Raw genomic sequence first — 9,042 nt, 5'->3', positions numbered from 1 at the left:
AGGACTATGGACTAAAATCTCTGAAAGCCTAAGTCTAATGAATCCTTAAGTTGCTTCCTCAGATATCTCTATATAGAAACCATATAAGTGACTAGCACAGAAAATTGATGAGACAAATGAGGCTATGGTTGTGACTGCCTTTATATCATGGCTCTCAAGCCTGTCATGGTTCACCATCAAAGAGATAGTGTAGCGATGAACCACCATGTATCTGCAGTGTACATGCAAGCTAAAGCAGATGCTTAATCTTGAGTCATAAGCCCACATTTCATGTTCCTCGTGAAGCTATATGTAACTTAATGAATGTTAGGAGTAAAAAAAAAATGCTCACTAATCTGTTGCTTCTTCTTTATATGCTTCTTTTCACAACACGGCGACATATTTTTACTTATCCATGTAGTCTTTCCAAAAATAAATCCATGACAATAGTTCCATGAGTCATGCTTAATTCTCTTACCATTCTAGTGCCCTGTTTATTTAATGCTTTGAATCGTACCATATGGATATGGGTTTTGGCTCTGGATAGAGGGAAGAAATTCTAATAATATACTTCATGTTTGAAGGAATTAAATTTTGTAAGAACTTAATAACTTTTTTCAGTTCTTTGTATTTTCTGTCACATCATATGGCAGGCACATTATCTTCCTTTCTTTTTATTCATCAGCTTCACTGTATTATCATTAAATGTATGAAGGCTTCCATAAAAAATTCGGTGGGGTGTATATCACTCAAAATTCTCCAGTGCAATGTAAATTTAGCACTGCTTTGAACTGCTTTTAGTGACCTTGGATACAACCCGTGTGTGGTGAAAATAATGACATAGACATTCATTTACAGCATCCACCAGGTTCTTTTTTTTTTTTCTTGAATCTTGGCACTTCTAATGAAATCATAGCGTAAGAATTCTGGTTTCTAATTGATGGATAAAGGGCATAGTACTTAATGAGTAGCTCTGCAAGGTGATATATTCTATGTTTGAAAGGTTCTATTGTATTTTATTTCCCCCTGCAGTTTAAAAAAGAATCAGATGAACAACTTTTATCATTTTGAAGCAACCATATTGCCTTTGTCTAAGTAACCAAATTTATCTTCATTTTTTAGAAATGTGTTTCATAAAATATGGTTATCCTAAGGTCATTTCTTGCATTTCTCTTGATTGGCCACAAATATTAATGCTCATATGTGCTATTTCAGGACATAATATATTTTTCTTTAGGGTCTTTGATATATATGAAAATTCTAATGTGATTTCATTTATTCTAACATTAGTAAACATGACTAAAATTTTAAAGTTTTTGTTATTATTGATTCTATTAAACATATACTAATATACACTTTAAAACTTGCATTTTTGCTCTGATGACACAGTAGATATTACTGTTATAGTTTTAAGTAATACAAAATGTATCTTTGAAAATCAATTCACATTTTGAACCTGAAAACCATTTACAAAGAAGTTTAAATGAAATTCTAATGTATTTGATAAAATGACTATACTTTTCCAATTAAAGCCTGGAAATGTACAAAAATAGTTAGAGGACATTTAATGTTTGAAAATTAAATATCCTAAATGTGTCATGTCTAATGTGGAAAAATAAAAGTTGGTTTTTAATATTTCTAGCTTTTCTATTGAATTGTAAGTCATTTTCTGGTTTTATTCTTCTCTTATTTGAATTATTGATACATTTTCTAAAACATTTGCAATTTTTCTGATCTATAGGTGCTTGTAAAAAAAATAAACTTCTCATTTTTAGTTACACCTATGTGTCCAGATCCTTTGTAGTTTCTGGAGTAGTCAACATTATGGGCACAAATCCAGGTCCATTATCTTCTGATTTAAATTTAAAATACTACTTGGCCCTTTTAAGGATATTGAATTGCTTTTTATGCTTCACCCTCTTTTTCTCAGTTTGGCCTGGATTCAAATGCTCACTCCCCATACAGAGCCATGAGAATTGTGTACTTCCCTTCTCTGGCATTGTAGTTTAATAACATTATTAAAGACTAGTCGACATTCCTAAAGACGTATGCATGGTTCCATTGCTTCAGTGTACATGTAAACATACATGAATTTTGGTTTGGTTTTTTTTTTTTTTGACAGTCCTGGGTACTGAACTCGGGTCCTGAGCACTGTCCTTGGGCTTTTTCCTCAAGGCTAGAGCTCTACCAATTGAGCCACAGCACCACTTCTGGCTTTTTTTATGTATGTGGTATGGAGGAATAGAACCCAGGTCTTCGTGCATGCTAGGGAAACATTCTATCACTAGACCAAACTCCCAGCCTCTGCATGAGTTTTTTTTATATATATAAACAAAATTGTCCGGGTTTAGTCACCATGATTTTCCTCCCTCTTCGAGCTGCTGCTGTGGGTCCCTCTCCACTCCATCAAGGGTGGGCTTCTCTGGCCTCCTCTGCTGTCATCTCTTGGGAACAGAGGTCTGTGGAGGGACCTGGCAGCCAGTAGTGGGCCTCCCCTGGTGCTTACAAATCCAGCCAGGCCAACCCTTCCTTCAGCAGGTGCTCCAGCTAAGACTGGCTTGCATTTCACTGACGGTCGTGTACCCATTTTTCTCTGCCAGCTGCATCACCACCATGTGATCCATATTACACTCAGCTGGAAGGGACTGAGTGAGATACATGCCGCCCACAGGAGTGGTGCGAAGCCAGGGCCCAGTGCCTTTCATTGCTTGATGGCCCTAAGAGGTCGTCCTGGCTGGCATCCTGGGCCAGCTTGCCCTTTCCTTTCACCACCTGTTGAAGTATCTCCTCCAGAGTGATCAGACCTCCATTCCAGTGTTTCAAGGCCAGGCACACTTGGAGAATCTGGATACCATCTCCTAACAGATGCCCCCAACGCCCAGCATCTCCGACCCAATCCTTTTCCAGAGGCCAGAGGACCCACTGCCATGGTGGCACACATGTCCTGGAACTGCACCTGGAGCCCAGGATTCTTTCAGATCTTCTGCTTGTGCTGACTGGCAGGTTCCTGCAGGTTGGTCTTGAACATGTCCAGCTGCCTTGACAACTGAACCAGCTGGTCCTCATCCAGGGCAGTCCCTAGTTCCTTAAACATGGCCTCTGGCGAGCTGCTGCTTCGCGGTGGTGCCGGCTCTGCATCTGCCTGGACCGCAGAGCTCGGCGTTGGAGTCCTGCAGAGTCTTTAAAATACATACACATAAATAATATTAATACACATGTTCTGCTGGATAAGAGTTTTTTTTTAGCCTGTGGACCTTGGAGAGGAATTTGCTGCTAGAGGAAACTTTGACAGAGTTATAATTGATTTCTTACCTTCCAGGTTAAGACCTTGTTCAAGAGAGCATTATAAACTGACACCTGTGGCTCTCATTCTAGATGCTCAGGAATCTGAGACCTGAGAACTGTGGTTCAAAACCAGCCTGAACAGAAACATTCATGGGACTCTTATTCAGCTGCAAAAGGCCAGAAGTGGCACTGTGGTTCAAGTGTTAAGAGTACTAGATGAGAAAAAAACAAAAACCTCAAGGATAGCACCCAGCCCTGAATTTAAGCCCAATGTCCAGCACCAAAAGAGAGCAAGAGAAATGAAGGGAAAGAGAAAGAAAAAGAGAGAGAAAAGCATAATACTCACTTTGTTCCTTTCCTACTTACATTTACAATGGCATTATCAAGTTCCACAGAAATTCAGCTGGAAGTTTAATTCAAATTTCATTAATTGTGTAGGTCTATTGAGAATAAAGCTAAAGTCCTCAATTTATTGGCTTTGTCATTCCATAAAGTTAATATAGCTTCCCTTCTTTTAGATCATCCTCAGTATGTTTTGAAGAGCATGACCCGAGTTATTTTTTGCACTGAAAACACCTTTTTCCTTTCAAACAACTTTAAAATCCTGTGATTATGTTCACTTGTATGTCAAGTAAAGATTGAATCTCTCCCTTTAGTAAATAATCTTTCAAAGGGAGGAATGCAAAAATAATATCATCCACTGAAGGATTTCATTTGGGCTAAGATTTAAAATTTTACCCCAAATTGTGATGTTAGGGATTTTCTATGGTTTGTTGTAGAAATAAATATGTCTCTTACAGTGTCTTAATTGAGCTTTGTGTGATTAAAAATCATGCTAAGACTTCTTAGTAATCTGAGAGCCTTCTAATGTCAAAGGCAGTTATTCTAAGATAACAAAATATCTGTCTTCAAAAGTCAAGTGCTTTTTAGATTTTTTGAGATGTCAGATCAGATTTCATTGAAAAATTCATCTCACATGGAAACTTTCTAACTTCTCCTTAAAAATGTGCTTCAATTCTCTAAATTGACCATGACCAAGGATGGCAGATATTCTTTAATGAACTTCCCTTTTTCTGGGCTATCTTTCAAATATGGTAACCATGTTTCTAGTCTTGAATTTAGCTCTTTTTCTTGCTGTTCAACAAAAAATACTTAAGTCTTCAGATTGCCGGTGACAGTGAGCTTCTTTGAACTCTGGTGGGAAATCTGGCTAGGAGGTTCTTTTGGCCTTGCATTATTTTACCTTGAAGGTAAAGGAAATTACTAGGGGGAAGAAAAAGCAGTAATGACTTCCATTTTCTCTTTGTATTGATATGTCCTTATTATGCTAAATGTTTTGCTTGTTACATTTCTCAATAATTGGCTTCTTAAAATAATGCAATTATACTTGTCTTTTTACTAATTTGCCCAAGTGCTTTATTGAAGCAGTGATGTAAAAGTTGAATCTTCCTTATCCAAAATAAGTAGGAACTGAAGACCTTCTGCTCTCTGAAATTCTCAAGCCCACTGAGCATCCCTAAATCAAGACGTCTGTCTCAGAAATGCTCTGAAATCTTTGGTTCAGAATATTGTGAAGTTTTGGAATAGTTTTGGATTTCAGACTTAAATCTCCATTATAAGTAATAATTGCATACTGTTTTTCCCCATTAAGAGATAACTTTAGATATCATTTAGATGATATGTAAAAAACTAGAAATGTTTATTGAATTATTAGTGTCTGGATAATAGTAAAAATAAGAATTGCAATTGTTTAATTGTTCTGGATTTTGAAATTGGGCCTTGAACCAATTAGCAGATGCTTTATCACTGGAATGAAGCATCTAAACAGCTTTGCATTCATTTATTGCTGAGAAAAGTCCTTGTCATTATGCTTAGCAAGGCTGCTCAGTGATTTTTTATATTTATGCCTCCTTCAGAGCTGGTTGATAGGCATATCACCATGCCTGCGTTTTATATTGGGCACACCACCATGCTTCACATATTTTTTTACTTGTACATAATGTCTCTTTTTACCTTCTGAGTGGTTAGGATAACAGGTGTGAGACAGCACATCTGGCTAAGAATTGTAAATGATTAAAAGATTAATATTATTCTGAATAGGCCATCTCTGACTCAGATGGCATTTTCCTTGTGAGGAAAGATAGATTATGTATTCTACATACAATTTTTTTACACCTTACTAGAACATCTTAATTGGAACCCTAATTATTTGGAACTTTGTTGTGGACATTCACTGGAAAGGAAATGCACCTAGACTAGCAGGGGACAGATTTTTAAATTTGAGCATCAGTTTTTTAAAAGCCCACTACTAGATCCACAGCACTCCGACAGGCGAAATACTTTGGATAAGGTATTGATGAATGCTTTCAGCTGCAGGCATTCCGCTGTGCATGCAGGTGAACGCACATCTCTTGTCACCAGAGGCAGACAGAATAGCAGGAGGTCATTTCAACCACTGCTTGTTTCTGTCACTACTTGGCTTTTGGATTGCCAAGATACTCCAAAGGTCTGAGAGGGCCTAGCAAAGATTGTTTTCAAGCTGTGATTGGGATGGCCTATCTCTTTTGTTTTTATTTTTATGTGTTTTTTTTTTCTTTCCTAATAGCAGCTATTGCTATGTGGATGGAAGATAAAAGAGGGAAGCTATTTCAGCTCTCTTAAAAACCATGAACCACTGTTTTTTCCTACATAACTACCACCCTTGCATTCTTATCATTGTATCTCCTAATAGATTTCACATAAAGAGAGGTGTGTGTGTGTGTGTGTGTGTGTGTGTGTGCGGGCGCGCGCGTGCTAGTACTGGGCCTGAGTGCTTATCCTTTAACTTTATTGCTCAACTTTAGCATTCTACCACTTAGACCACAACTCTACTTCTGGCTTGTTGTTGAATAACCGGAGATAAGAGTCTCCTGAGTGTTCCTGCCCAGGCTTTCACGAAACTGAGATCTTAAGATCTTAAGATATCCTGAGTAGCCAGAATTACAGGTATGAACCACCAGAGAATGGCAAGAAAGACCATAATTTAGGATGCACGAATTGACTGGCTCTCATAGGAGTCATATCAGGTGCTAAGCGTGAAAAGAGGACTGAACTGAAACATGAAACAAGAGACATGGATATTTTCTTTAGGGCTTCTCAATAAGTACAGTGAATAAGCTAAGCAAGGCTAGCAAATGTAAACCATTTTCCATGTGCTATTGCTACGACCGATCTAAAGTGACTGTTGGTGCCTTAAGTGAATAATGAAATAGCAGACACTCTCTACAAAGGATTTGTGACAAAATAACAGCTATAAATTCATTATGAATCACATATACTGCCTGAAATAAGGAGAAACCTTTCAGAAAAGACCAGGAATTCCCTCATCCCACATGACTCTTGTCAATATAAAGGAGGAAAGATTGGAGAAATGTATCTTGCTATTTGAATGAAGAATGAAAATAGAAAAATCCTAGTTTGGCTTAATCAAGATTCTTGACTTTTTAAAGGATGTTTTCAATTCATCAGACCTAAGGACATATTGGGGTCAGCTCTGCTCTTTCATCTTTAATTTATGTGTTACTTTCTTTTATGAATGTTCCCACATGTTACCACAGATTTGTCAGAGCCTTTGGAGACCTGGAAAGCATTTGGCAGAGGAATATAGAAGGAAAACACTGCTAAAATTCTCAGTTTTGAAACAGGCCACTTCATAGATTTGATAGATGGAGACAGAAGCCAATGGAAAACAATCACTTATCATAAATTCATTCAAATGAGTAAACTTTAACTTTCTGGTAACATCAAACCATTTTAATTGTGTCACTTACTTAGCTTTGAGCTCTAATGCACAAGGGAATTTTTTCCAACTTCATCCTTTTGAGATTGTTGTTTTATTGTGCAGGACCTGGGATTGAACTTGAAACATGAGCTCTGTTACTGAGCTTCTTTAGCTTAAGACTAACACTCTACCTCTTGAGCCACAGTTCTGTTTCCGATTTTTAGTAATTAATTGGAAATAAGAGTCTTATGAATGTTTCTTCCTGGTCTGGCTTTGAAACAGGATCCTCACATCTCAGCCTCCTATGGCATGTACCTCTGGTGTCTGGGTCCAAATTTATTCTTATTTCAGATATCCATACATAAATTTCTAATGTATTTTTAACCCTTCCATTTCAGGATTCTCAATCTATGGACTGGTACAGTGGAGGCTGAAGTAAAACCTTGCACTTCTGCTCTTCACTCCTTTGTTTGGAAACTCGTCTTCCTTCTACCATCCTGAACCTTATAGTCTGTTGTTTGGAAATCACTCTTTTAGAAGGGTGACACAGGTGGGCTTATTTGAAATTAGAATTCAATATAAACATGACATTGAGTAAAATTAACTTGGAATAAATAGGAATCTTTGCAAACATGGGAAGTTATTCAGTGACTTAGAAGTCTCTTTCTGGTTCACATATACCTATGCAACTGACTACTCGTTGGCAAGTTGTAAGCCACTAGTATTTTGGAAGCCTTTTGAGAACTGTTAAGAAAATGGACATTAGCATTATAAACAGATGTAGCATAATCTTTTGCTCTTCATTCTGATGATCTAATTTTCTCTCCTACATTAACAGGAAATGCAGGTTTATATAAGTAACCCTAATTCAAGGCTTCATTTACACTTTTCCTGGTCTTTTCTGGATTTCTATTCACAGGATTTTAATAGGAAAACTAAAATTAACATTTCTTTAATCAAGATTCCATCATTCAAATTTGTTCATAAGCAGAAATAGGCCTAAGTATTTAAATATATGCATACACATTATACATAGTTCATAAATTACTTTTATCCCATTCTTTTTAAATTTTATTGTCGGGATAATGTATAGAGGGGTTACAGTTCCATTCATCAGGTAGTAGGTGCATTACTTCCCACACATTGATGTCCCTTCTCATGTTTTTGTCCCCACTTCCCTCCCCCAATCCCCTTCCAATCATCTTGTTTTCCCCCCTTCCCTCCCTATTTCAACTAAACAGATAAATGTATGTACAATATAAAAGTGGCATGTATTTCTTCATCTTTGCTGCATGGACTGTAATTATGAATAGAAAACACAGTCAGCTTTGGCATGAGTCTCCTCTACCTTCTCTCAGGTGTTTACTGCTGTCTTGGACTTCAACATTTTAGCAATCAAAACCAACTTTCCAAGCAATACCTCATATTCTAGAATGTTTGTGGTTCTTGCCCTTAACGATTATTTTCTTGCTATGTTCTTCCAAATGTCATAGTTAAAGAGTTCTTTAAAAAGGTGTCATTTCAACCTAGGTACCAATGACTCAGCTCTATAATCCCCGCTACCCAGGAGGTTGGGATCTGGGGAATCAAGGTTCAAAATAAGCCCAGGCAGGAAAGCTTGCTGGACTTCATCTCCAAAATAGCCAGCGAAAAGAAGGACTAGAGGTAGAGCTCAAGCGGTGGAGTATCAGCCTAACAACTATTAAGCCCTGAAGTCAAACTCCAGTAACTTCAAAATATAAAACACACACCACAGAGAGGAGAGAGAGAGAGAGAGAGAGAGAGAGAGAGAGAGAGAGAGAGAGAGAGAGAGAGAGAGAGAGAGAGAGAGAGAGAGAAACTAATACTAAATTTTATATGTTAGGCATGGATACAATGGAGAGGCAAAAATAATATCTTAAAATAGGTGAGGGAAGAACTGGAGTGGACAACTCAGGTACACAGGATTGAGTTTGTTCTTCTGAAGAGCATTTTATTTACCTTAAAAAATGTAGTCATGGTAAAATTTCTTGTTAAAA

At 37.3% G+C, this 9,042-nt stretch overlaps 1 pseudogene; it reads right to left on the bottom strand.

The window, feature by feature from the left end:
- Positions 1–2,385: 2,385 nt before the first annotated feature.
- On the bottom strand, positions 2,386–3,092 carry LOC150049340 (vacuolar-sorting protein SNF8 pseudogene; annotated as a pseudogene).
- Between the last annotated feature and the right edge of the window lie 5,950 nt (positions 3,093–9,042).

This window comes from Megascapheus bottae, chromosome 20 (genome assembly GCF_031878675.1).
Source record: "Megascapheus bottae isolate mThoBot1 chromosome 20, mThoBot2.hap1, whole genome shotgun sequence".
Lineage (NCBI taxonomy): Eukaryota > Metazoa > Chordata > Mammalia > Rodentia > Geomyidae > Megascapheus > Megascapheus bottae.
The sequence above is the reverse complement of the archived record's forward strand: the minus strand, read 5'-3'. Positions and strand labels throughout refer to the sequence as shown.